The following is a 13474-nucleotide window of genomic DNA, read 5'->3' on the forward strand; positions in this document are numbered from 1 at the left end:
GCTGCGAAAATTCGCCCCGGTGCATCATCAAATAGGAGGAGCTTTCATTCCGCTCGCCGGCTCCGGTTGTCAGTCAAGTTAACATGACGGACCTTGATCACATGGAGCGAGTTGCTGTGGAAAGCTCCCAATACAGAGAGTATCATTATTTGCTCCAGGAGCTGTGTCTGGGTGACGGCCTCTTTCAGCGGTCATTCCACCTCTGCGGGAGCCAGTTTGAGGACCTCCTGTCCCGTTCGCGCGCGCACATGTAAATAATGAAAAAAAAAAGAAAGAAACTCCACTGCTTGCTGCAGCTGGCTCTTCCCCCCAAAAGCTCTGTCATATTGTGTTTAGAAACAGTCACCATTTGCTTTATTATACAGCTGTGTAGTTAATAAGTAAATAATCTCCAGGACGATTCGCAGCGCGGCGCAGTAAAAGAAAAAGAAAAAGAAACTCCGCTCCCTGCTGCTGTGGTGCTGCTGTTCGCTCCAAAAACTCTGTCATGATTGTGAAATAAAGGACAAAAGAGACATAAGTCCTGCTCACAGGCTGCATACCCAGATACAGGACATGTTCACATCTTCAGTCAAACTCCAGACATCTCCACGTCATACATATTCAGTCGCTGATTGGTCATAGCGGCGCGACGAGATGAAAAAGTTCAGATTTTTGAACTTGGGGAGGAGGGCCAACGCGACGTGACGCGACGCAATATCGCGCCACAAACGCGCAAAATGCTCAAAATCACTTCACTCGCATCGTTTCACTCGCGTCCACGCATCACACTGCGCAGTTGACGCCAAAAAGCATCCTTACATAGGGATTAATGGCAACCTGTGGCTGCAGCGCTCGCGTCGCGCCCGGGTGTGAACGCGCATAGTCTTGTCCATCCAAATTGGAAGTCCAAAAACCAGTTTTATTTGTTATCTATCGTCCACTGGTCGTTACTGTGAGTTTCTCTGTGAATTTTCAGACCTTTTGTCGACTTAGTGCTTAGCTCAGATAAGATAATTATAGTGGACGATTTTAACATCCACATAGATGCTGAGAATGACAGCCTCAACACTGCATTTAATCTATTATTAGACTCAATTGGCTTTGCTCAAAATGTAAATGAGTCCACCCACCACTTTAATCATACTTTAGATCTTGTTTTGACTTATGGTATGGAAATTGAAGACCTTAACAGTATTTCCTGAAACCCCCTTCTGTCTGATCATTTCTTAATAACATTTACATTTACTTTAATGACTACCCAGCAGTGGGGAATAAGTTTCATTACAGTAGAGGTCTTTCGGAAAGCGCTGTAACTAGGTTTAATGATATGATTCCTTCTTTGTTATGTTCTCCAATGCCATATACCAACACAGTGCAGAGTAGCTACCTAAACTCTGTGAGTGAGATAGATTATCTCATCAATAGTTTTACATCCTCATTGAGCACAACTTTGGATGCTGTAGCTCCTCTGAAAAGAGAGCCTTAAATCAGAAGTGCCTGACTCAGTGGTATAACTCACAAACTCGCAGCTTAAAGCAGATAACCCATACGTTGGAGAGGAAATGGCATCTCACTAATTTAGAAGATCTTCACTTAGCCTGGAAAAAGAGTCTGTTGCTCTATAAAAAAGCCCTCGTAAAGCTAAGACATCTTACTATTCATCACTAATTGAAGAAAATAATAACAACCCCAGGTTTCATTTCAGCACTGTAGCCAGGCTGACAAAGAGTCAGAGCTCTATTGAGCCGAGTATTCCTTTAACTTTAACTAGTAATGACTTCATGACTTTCTTTGCTAATAAAATTTTAACTATTAGAGAAAAAATTACTCATAACCATCCCAAAGACATATCGTTATCTTTGGCTGCTTTCAGTAATGCTGGTATTTGGTTTCTCTCCGATTGTTCTATCTGAGTTATTTTCATTAGTCACTTCCTCCAAACCATCAACATGTCTATTAGACCCCATTCCTACCAGGCTGCTCAAGGAAGCCCTACCATTAATTAATGCTTCGATCTTAAATATGATCAATCTATCTTTATTAGTTGGCTATGTACCACAGGCTTTTAAGGTGGCAGTAATTAAACCATTACTTAAAAAGCCATCACTTGACCCAACTATCTTAGCTAATTATAGGCCAATCTCCAACCTTCCTTTTCTCTCAAAAATTCTTGAAAGGGTAGTTGTAAAACAGCTAACTGATCATCTGCAGAGGAATGGTCTATTTGAAGAGTTTCAGTCAGGGTTTAGAATTCATCATAGTACAGAACCAGCATTAGTGAAGGTTACAAATGATCTTCTTATGGCCTCAGACAGTGGACTCATCTCTGTGCTTGTTCTGTTAGACCTCAGTGCTGCTTTTGATACTGTTGACCATAAAATTTTATTACAGAGATTAGAGCATGCCATAGGTATTAAAGGCACTGCGCTGCGGTGGTTTGAATCATGTTTATCTAATAGATTACAATTTGTTCATGTAAATGGGGAGTCTTCTTCACAGACTAAGGTTAATTATGGAGTTCCACAAGGTGGCATTTGAGACTGGAGTACACAGTGTGTATTTGCCAGAGACTCGACCTTGTGACCAGACGCGTGAGATCGTCGTCTCAAGAGCCATCTCATCATCAGTGGATGCAGAGAACGTCCAGGTTTGATGCATGGTCTGTGAAAGAGGAGGGGGTGAGGTCTCACGCTCGTCAGCACACTTCCTGAGGTACGTTAGATTTTGTGACTAACATTTATACAGTCAGTAAATGTGATGTCCCTCACACCTTATTATATTGAGCTGTATGTTGGTCGTGTAATCAGCTTCCTCTGCAGTGGAGTTTTGTGAACTGGATGTTCCATGCCTGCAGGGTGGGAAGCTGATTAGTAATTAAGCCAGGAAGTGTTTGCTGTTTGTGCACCTTTTGAGCGTTCTCTCTGTGTGTTGAGTGTGGACTCACATAATGATTCCTTCTTTCACAGACTCGGTTTGTCGCGGCCACCTGGGGGGTGTCGGCGGGGTCCTTGGGTCCGAATTGGTTCTGGCGCTGCTGGGAGCGCACCGCAAATCCGCCACGCCAGACCGCGCACTTATTTGTTTGTATTTTTTCACATCACTGTTATGTTTATTAAACTCTGTTATCCTTTGTACCGTGCTCTGCTTATTTTATACTGGGTCCTTCAAACGCTGGTCGGTTCTCCGGGCTGCGTCCGACACATAACACAGATGATACCCAGCTTCATCTATCCATGAAGCCAGAGGACACACACCAATTAGTTAAACTGCAGGAATGTCTTACAGACATAAAGACATGGATGACCTCTAATTTCCTGCTTTTAAATTCAGATAAAACTGAAGTTATTGTACTTGGCCCCACAAATCTTAGAAACATGGTGTCTAACCAGATCCTTTCTCTGGATGGCATTACCCTGACCTCTAGTAATGCTGTGAGAAATCTTGGAGTCATTTTTGATCACGATATGTCCTTCAGTGCGCATATTAAGCAAATATGTAGGACTGCTTTTTTACATTTGCACAATATCTCTAAAATTAGAAAGGTCTTGTCTCAGAGTGATGCTGAAAAACTAATTCATGCATTTATTTCCTCTAGGCTGGACTATTGTAATTCATTATTATCAGGTTGTCCTAACAGTTCCCTGAAAAGCCTTCAGTTAATTCAAAATGCTGCAGCTAGAGTACTGACGGGGATTAGAAGGAGAGAGCATATTTCACGCATATTGGCCTCTCTTCATTGGCTTCCTGTTAATTATAGAATAGAATTTAAAATTCTTCTTCTTACTTATAAGGTTTTGAATAATCAGGTTCCATCTTATCTTAGGGACCTCATAGTACCATATCACCCCAATAGAGCGCTTCGCTCTCAGACTGCAGGCTTACTTGTAGTTCCTAGGGTTTGTAAGAGTAGAATGGGAGGCAGAGCCTTCAGCTTTCAGGCTACTCTCCTGTGGAACCAGCTCCCAATTCAGATCAGGGAGACAGACACCCTCTCTATTTTTAAGATTAGGCTTAAAACTTTCCTTTTTGCTAAAGCTTATAGTTAGGGCTGGATCAGGTGACCCTGAACCATCCCTTAGTTATGCTGCTATAGACTTAGACTGCTGGGGGTTCCCATGATGCACTGAGTGTTTCTTTGTCTTTTTGCTCTGTATGCACCACTCTGCATTTAATCATTAGTGATTGATCTCTGCTGTCTTCCACAGCATGTCTTTTGACTGATTCTCTCCCCTCAGCCCCAACCAGTCCCAGCAGAAGACTGCCCCTCCCTGAGCCTGGTTCTGCTGGAGGTTTCTTCCTGTTAAAAGGGAGTTTTTCCTTCCCACTGTCGCCAAGTGCTTGCTCATAGGGGGTCGTTTTGACTGTTGGGGTTTTTCTGTAATTATTGTATGGCTTTTGCCTTGCAATATAAAGCGCCTTGGGGCAACTGTTGTTGTGATTTGGCGTGATATAAATAAAACTGATTTGATTTGATTTAATATCTATCTGTGTTGCAAATTTGGTGAGAATCCATGAAGTAGTTTTGGCATAATCCTTCAAAGTATCAGGTTTGACTGGCAAATCAGGCTGGGCACAAATGCAGGAAACAGAAACAGAGCTCTGTAGTTTTAAAGAATTAATTGAGACCTTAGCTGGAGTCAGTACACATAAAGGCAGCCCAAAATGAGCAACAGTAGAAAAAACATCAGGCTTGGGTGTGGTCGAGGCATACAGGCAGGTGGTCGAAAAACACGATGAGCCAATAACAGCAAGGCAAAAACACACAATCAGAGCTGGAAGGAAGGCACAAGGCACATGGATCTGCCGAAATGCATGAGCACACTGTGAGACTTAAATATCACCCAGGTGATGAGCTGCAAATCAAGAACAGGTGTGTCACAAAACTTCTAGAACCAGGGTGTGGCCAGACAGAGAGGAACGCCCACCACCAAGCACCAAGAGAGAGACAAGAGGGAACATGGACAGAGAAAACCCAAGCACACAACACACAGAACACAAAACCAATCCAACATAAAAATAAAACAAAACACATATCAAACAAAATCCAAATCCTGACACAAAGCCTATATAAAGTGAAACCTTGATCCAGAATCTGGATCTGGGCCACGTCAAAATTTCAGTGGAATCTTCCATGCCCTAATATCTATCTGTGTTGAAAATTTCTTCAAAATCTGTGCAGTAGTTTTAACATAATCCTGCTAACAGACAGACAAATAAATAAATACCCAGGTAACAACCCAGTGCACAAAGTAGCCAAATGTCAAATTGTAAAATGTGCCTTGCTCACAAAAACAGCAGATTCCCTTCAACAGAAACGTCACATTAAACTGGTTGGTTTCATCCTCTCATACCCTTAAATGGCCACTCCGCCATGTTCACAAATAATATACTGACTGATGCCTGCGTGTTCTTTAGTTTTTTTTTTTTGCCGCATTTATTCCCAGAGCCAGAACACTGTTTTGGGAAACAATGCAAGTTCAGATGTACGATCCCATTTTCCAGTGACAGAAATGAAATGAAGGGCAGCACATTTGGTCTCACTGGGGTGTCACGAAGAGATGAGATAAGATGAACCCACACTGAACTCCATATGGAAATGTGGTCATTGCTAAAGCAAAAAAGCTCATTGCATCTGAAATATAAAAGTAGAAAATAGACATGTGTCCTACTTCTGAACAAACTTGTATCCCATTGGCCTTTCCACATAATGGTCTTCTTTGATCAGCCTTTCTGCAGAGCTGGAACATAAATGATGGGTTTCTGCTCACATACATTATATAAATGGGTACATGTACTGACTCTGTGTAGGTTTTAGGCACAAAGTGCAGATTATAAGTAGCAGAGCACTCAGCGAGCATGTAGCTCAGCCAAGATGGAACACGCCTGGAATTTACTGTTGAGATTAACGGTAATACATCAGCTTTGTAAATGTTTATTTCAGTGAATCAGATCTAGACCTTTTTCTGGATATACACAAAATGTCACTTTTCAATTGCCATAGGACAACCAAAATGAAGATTTCATCAAGATCACTGGAGTAGTTTGTGAAATTCCTTGAAATGTCAAAAAGGGGGAAATCCCAAACTTATGTTATAGAATGTAGAAATACAGTTGTATGCAAAAGTTTTGGCACTAGCTGTCAGAGTGACAATGCCCCTGCTTTTGCAAATGTTCATGTCTTAAAATAGTAAATAAACATAAAGTAAAAGTAAAGTTATACAACCTCCGTCCCCTAATAAAGTTGTAATGAATATCAGATCTATTGGGATTGACTCACTTTTCAAACTCGCCTTGAGTAGCCATTCAAGGGAATGTAATTTGTAGGAAATGGCCTCAAGTAGCCATTCAAGGAATGGCTACTTGGTAGGAGTAATCATTCTGCTACATTTTTTAAAGGTTTTATTATTTATTATTTAAGAGTTTTATGTGAAAGAATAAATAAATAAATTCAACCAAGACAGAAACAAGCTATTCTGAGACATTAACTCAAGCTCTTATTCCAACAGTTTGTTCCCTAAACTCATAAACTACCCATAGCCACCCGAACCCACACCTTTATCCACATTCACACAAAACAGCATATGTTTATAGTCATTCCAATTCTAAATATACCTGGATTTGTTTCAGATTGACATCCAAATGCGCTATTCAACAATATGGACAAGATGAAAAAAGTGTCCTTTGGGGACCTTAATCTTGATTAAGAGAGAGAAAGAAGATGAAGACATTACCAAATATTTCATATTTTGTCAGTAATTAGGCTGACATCTTCCTGCATCATTTCTTCATTAGTGTTCTGACTCTGATAAGGATCAAGGGCAACAAATGTGTTTAGTACATCTCCTAAGATATTATAAATTCTGATGGTAACACTGTCAGTCTAATGAATTTTAATTATATGCATGGAAGATGCTAATAGGCACTAATTCTCCCTATCATTAATATTCTCTCCTTAAAAAAAATACATATTTTAATTGTATAGGCTACCAATTACCCTTTCGGACAAGCAGTTTATTAATTGGTAACAATCAACAAATGTTCGTCATTAGCTGTAAACTCAGTTAGCAGTTAACAGACCTTTTTCCATAGCAGTCATAGATGCATGTCTCCTGCGACACGTCTGCAAGACTGTATGGCTGTGAAAATAAATTATCTTTTTTTTCTTCTCCCCCTTTTCCCCCCTTTTATAGTCACCAGGTCTCTTTTGCAGAGAGAAGGCTGATCTTAGACAGAAGCGCTGGCTTGTTGTTTGTAATTGCCTTTGAATTTACTCACAATTGTCAGTACCTGCCAGTGTACTGGCGTCAATACTAAAACACCTACATTTTTTTTTAGGGGTTTATTGGTTTAGCTTTCGCTTCGGTTACGTGGCTACGGACGCGCCACCATCGCCTGGTGTGTCGCTCTGCTTTCACTGCGAAAATTCGCCCCAGTGCGTTGTCAAATAGGAGGAGCTTCCATTCCACTCGCCGGCTCCGATTGTCAGTCAAGTTAACATGAGAGACCTTGATCACATGGAGCGAGTTGTTGTGGAAAGCTCCTAATTTGGGGAGTATCATCATTTGCTGCAGGAGCTGCGTCTGGATGACGGTCACTTTCAGCGGTCCTTCCGCCTCTGCAGGACCCAGTTTGAGGACCTCCTGTCCCGTTCACGCGCGCACATGTAAACAATTAAAACAAACAAAAAAAAAACTCCGCTGCTTGCTGTGGGGCTGCTCTTCACTCTTCCCCAAAAAACTGTCATAATTGTGTTTAGAAACCAGTCACCTTTTGTTTTATTATACATCTGTGTAGTTAATAAGTAAAATAATCCTCATGGACGATTTGCTCGCACGCGCACGTAAAAAAAAAAAGAGAAAGAAACTCCACTCCCCCTCCTGTGGGGCTGCATTTCGCTGTTCCCCAAAAAACTCTGTCATAATTGTGTTTACAAACCAGTCACCATTTGTTTTATTATACATCTGTGTAGTTAATAAGTAAAATAATCTCCACGGACGATTCGCTCGCGGACGCACGTTAAAAAAAAGAAAAAAAAATCTTGCTCCCCCTGCTGCGGGGCTGCTGCTTGCTCCAAAAACTCTGTCATAATTGTGAAATAAAGGACAAAAGAGACCTAAGTCCTGCTCACAGGCTGCTACCAGAGACAGAATATGTTCACATCTTCAGTCAAACTCCAGACATCTCCACGTCACTACATATTCAGTCCCTGATTGGTCATCGCGGCGCGACAAGATGAAAAAGTTCACATTTTTCAACTTGGGGAGGAGGGCAACGCAACGTGACACGATGCAATATCGAGCCACAAACATGCCAATCACTCAAAATCGCTTCACTCATGTCGCTTCATTCACGTCCATCGCGTTGCGCTGCGTGATTTGGCGCCAAAACGCATCCTTCCATAGGGATTACATGGCAACCTGTTGCTGCTGTCGCTCGCGTCACATCAATGCTGCTGACTGTGGTGTGTTCAGGTACACTGCAAAAGCAGTAACTCTCAGGGTCATGGAGTTTATGCGGCACTGCTTATAAAACTGAATACCTGCATCATTGTCCATTTTCTGATGTAGCTTATCATAGTATTAAAAAACTGACAGCACCAACATCAAATACAAATATTATTCACCAGAGCGACACAATTCAAGACATAAACAGACTGAAGGGACCTCGACGTAATCCTCAAAATACGAGAAAGTCAAGCATACAAATTGAAATCCTGATTGAGAATCTGGATCCAGATCACCTCCAAAATTTTGTTCAGTCTTCCACTGCATAATATCTATCAGTGGTGCAAAAAAATCCCTGAAGTTGTTTTGATGTAATCCTTAAAAGCCTCACTCACTCATCTTCAACTCATCTTATGTCCTCCAAGGACATAATAAAATGAGTACTACAATATAAGGAGTATAAGTAGAAATAAATGGTTACCTAAAAATTGATGCTATGAAAAGTGAGAGCTTTGCAGTATTTACAGTTAAATGAGCAGGTCATGTGGTCGTACATGATTCACAAGAGAATGTGCAATGGATCACAGAGTGTGGTGTAAGGAAAAATAGTCCAAGTGGGATGTGCGTTAATGTCACGTACAGAGTCAGACGATGTCGTCTGTTAATGTACGGTAGTGTGAGACAGTGTCTGTGTGTGTCAGTGGCCCTCCCAATGAGGCCAACTACAAATGGGTTAAAGGCTGTTCTTCAAGTGAGACATTTTAGTGCTGATCGACCGTAGTCTCTTAACAGAGGGGAGAGTGTCTAAAAGATCTTGGGGTGGGAGAGGTCAGCCACAATCTTTCCTGCTTGCCTCAGTTTCCTAGAGACACACAGGTCCTGCGGAGTTCGAAGATTGCCAGTCACCTTCTCAGAGTGGATGATACGCTGCAGTCTGTCTGTGTCTTGGTGGTGGCAGCAGCATACCAGATAGTGATGGATGAGGTGAGGATGGACTTGATGATGGCTGTGTAGACGTACACCATCATTGTCTTCAGCAGGTTGAACTTTTCTGCTGCCGCAGGAAGTGCATCCTCTGCTGGGCATTCTTAATCAGAGACCTGATGTTCAGCCCCCGCTTTAGGCCTTGTGGTGGATGATGTGCTGGAGTGTGTTATAGTGGAAATATCTATGAAAAAAAAAGAAGCAAAACATCATTGTGAGATATATAGATCACCTGGATATATGGGGAAGCGCAGTCTCGTTTGAACCCTGTATGATATCGTGGGATTTGACCACACTCTAAGAAATAAATCGAATTTAATTGATAAAGTTAAGGTAACTTTTTCCACATAACATTGTCAATTAAGTTCAAAACAATATTGTAGATAAAATTAATTAAATCAAATGAAACATTATTACTTAAATCCCTAAAATTAACAATTGCAAGTACTGTATATTGAAAATAATAGTATTAATTACATTTAAAACCCCTGTGTTTCATTTCTTAGAGTGATGGGGACAGCTGCGCCCAATGCGCAGTATAGCATAACCACATGGGAAAATGGTGTACTGTTTTGTTTTCAGCTGCAATCACCGAAGCAGTCACGAAAAGTGCAGGTTTTCTTTCAGTTCTCAGTGGATAAGGGAAGACGAAGCAAATGTGAGAGGTTGTGTCGGTAAGCGATAGCCTGCACAGCTAACCAGGGTAGCTACATTCTCTCACCTGCACAGTCGCCTCAACATGTTTGAGCTCCGTGTCATAAACAAACCGCAACACATGTCCACTTTCCACCGCATCGTTACTTGTTCTTTGAATTTTCACTTTGTGTGAGTGTAATTTGCACAAAAACTCAGAGAAAGTGCTGTGTTTCTGTCCCCGGAAGTAGAGAAATTCCGTCATATGCATCACATCTTACCCCTTTAGTGCCCGCCCTCAAACCAGACTGTGCTGCCCAATTATGAACATATTTCATGAGTGGACCGAGAAAACCTTTACAAATAACAGTCAAAAGAATTCAGAATTGTAACTTCGGTATAGACCTACTTAAGGCACAGCAACACAAAACAGAGGAGTTCACAGTTGCCAGATGTACGATAATTATGGTATTTGTACGGTAGTTTTCCCTCTGTACGATGTACGATCAATAATGGGAAAAAATCCAAAATGTACGATAATTTCAGTTGGTTGCCCAAACACGCATCTCTCTGTGACACCCAAGAATCATTCCGCAGGCGTTGCACTCAGGCAGCATCAAAGACACACCACACACAGGGCTGCTGCTGGCTTTGGCCGGCCCGGGACAGTCATTTGAAAGATTAACGATAAACACACAAAGTACAAAGGTATGCCAGGTGTCAACGAATAAAGAAAAACATAAATAAATATGTAGACTGTTTTGGCTGCACATGCGCACATACGTAGCTTAGCCCACCCCCGTCACCATCACTACACACACACAACTTTTGAGCCTAGCAGCTAGTCTGGTAATTAACACGTTTGTGTCCCTTCACAGAAAAAAAAAAAATCTTTCTAGTCTGGTAGTGCATTTGCGTTCTTTTTGTGCCATAGTTTCCCCATTACTATAGGGATATTGTGAATTACTGTTTAAAAATGTGACATAAAATTCTTTGGAAATTTAAAAAAAAAATGCTAAAATAGCTACGTTGTATGCGTTTTGTTTGTGTACGATCATTTCTCCCAAAATACGATAATTTTGAGGTTTTGGTACGATAGTTGCATATTTCCTATCTGGCAACACTGGGAGTTCATAAATTTAATGAACAGCTTGGCTTTGTCTCCAAAAATCACCAGACCCAGTAGAATAACAACACATTGTGCAACATTAATTGACAATATATTCACAAATGTTATAGGAAATAACACGAGTGGACTGCTAGTAAGTGACAGCAGTGATCGCTTGCCAGTGTTTGTACTTTATGATGTGAACTGTAGTAAGTCACTTACGCACTTAGGAATGATTTACAGGCTTAAAAGTCACTGTATCATAAAAAATTGTCCGGTAAGAAAAGATAGTAGAAAACAACAAAATGCGTGGAGTCCATGGATAACCAACAATACCAGTGAAAAGAAATATACATTGTATAGACAGTTTATAGCACAGGGGTGGTGGCCAAGTGGTTAATGCGCTTGGTTTCAGTTCAGAAGGTTCCGGGTTCAAATCTCACCCCTGCCACATTTCTCCATGTAGTGTGGAGTTGCATCAGGAAGGGCATCCGGTGTAAAACTTGTGCCAATTCAACATGCAGATCCACCTTGGATTTGCTGTGGCGACCCCAAGTGCAAACAAGGGAACAGCCGAAGGGACTTACTAGACAGTTTATAGCACAAAGAACTATTGAGGCCAAAAAGAAATATAAAAAACTAAATAAATTAGCCAGTATTATGAGAACATGCAAAAAGGAATATTAATAGAACATACTAAAAACAATATCAAAGGTATTTAGAATGTGTTAAATCTTATTATTGGAAACAAGTCCATTCACACGTCATTCAGGCTGTTTTATTGACAGTGATGGGTCAGCCAATAATATGCAGTACGTATTTAATGGTCTTTATAAATACTTAGCCTGAATTAATAAAAAAATCTGATTGGAATAACATTGAAATGATAGTTATTAAGAAAGTCACTAAAGAAATTATCATATCATATCATATCTTCAGAATCATATCTTCAGCATGGTCAGTGGATACCCAGTGGGTATTAGGACCATCTGAGATTAAAATAGGATGGCTTAATGAAGATTTCTGTTGCTTGTATATTGTGTATGGTAAATTATGTAGTCCAAGAAGTAATTGTAATAAATATCTTGATTTTTAACCCTCTGGGGCTGACGCCATCATATACGATGGCTAAGATCAAGCTTTACTAAATTATAAAAACCTTTGAATGATATGAGATAGAAACTTACTTTTTTTTTTTGCTGAAAAGTTAATGCTGCGGACTTTCGAGCCAGCCATCGGCCATCTTTGTACTCCTCATAGAAGCTGTGTGATGACGTGCACAATGTGAGTGTCCAATCGGAATTGGTTCACCGTCACATGGTTTTCCAAAATCCAATCGTAGGGCAGATTTACCTCACGTGAAAAGCCAAAGATCGTTTTCAGGAGTGATGTGTTACTAGTTGGCCCGTTTGAATAGCCCCCTGGGTGCACCAATGAGTACATACTATTAGTACATACTCAGTGTGCCCTGCGCCATTACGCACAGCAATCAGTGGAAGCAGGAGCACACAGAGAGCCTCTGATGATAATCTCACGTGCTCAAACAAAGAGTGTGTAACTATCAGGTTTGCTCCACTAGTTTGCATGTGAATGTTACTGGATAACTCTTTGCTTTCTCGGTGTAAAGCACTGTTTACCATATCAATGGACAACAAAACGCATAGACCATTTTGTGTATATTGTTCAAAATGTGCATTTGTTTTATTGTTTGAACCTTTTTGTTGTACAGTCTTTCACAGAAGACCTCAAATTACCTTTATAAAGTGTCAAAACAGTTGTTTATTATAGTTTGCTGTGTGTTTTGAATAAATGTGTGTGGAAAATTATTTTTCACTTTATTTTTTCCTTGCCTATTTTTGATTGTAAACCTTTATTACACTTATAAAACACAACAAAAACATATATATTCTGAAAGCACAAGTTGTCCTGAAAAAAAGAGACATAAAACTTGATTGTGGGATGCAGGGAGAGCTGTTAACAGCAATAATAATACATTTATGCCAGGCGAGTGAACTGTCCAAAAAATGCCCTCGGACCCCAGAGGGTTAAGTTCATCCATCTGACTGGTAATTTTCCCAACAAAATGAAAGCGTCCAAAGTAATTCTATTACACAACACCGATAGCAGATACCATTTTACAAATTACAGGCCTGTTTCTCTACTTTCGCAGTTCTACAAAATATTGGAAAAACCCTTCACTGCTAGACTCAACAACTTCACTGATAAACAGAATTTGTTACCAGATAGTCAATATGGATTCAGAACCTATAGCTCAACTTCACTTGCACTGATTCAGCTCATCGAGTCAGTCTCAAATGACATG

At 40.6% G+C, this 13474-nt stretch overlaps 1 protein-coding gene across 1 annotated transcript in view; it reads left to right on the top strand.

Annotated features, from left to right (window-relative positions):
• The window catches only part of vwc2 (von Willebrand factor C domain containing 2), a 297832-nt gene that overhangs the window by 250904 nt on the left and 33454 nt on the right, over positions 1 to 13474 (top strand). The window lies entirely within an intron of this gene.

This window comes from Thalassophryne amazonica, chromosome 13 (genome assembly GCF_902500255.1).
Source record: "Thalassophryne amazonica chromosome 13, fThaAma1.1, whole genome shotgun sequence".
NCBI classification, from domain to species: Eukaryota; Metazoa; Chordata; class Actinopteri; order Batrachoidiformes; family Batrachoididae; genus Thalassophryne; species Thalassophryne amazonica.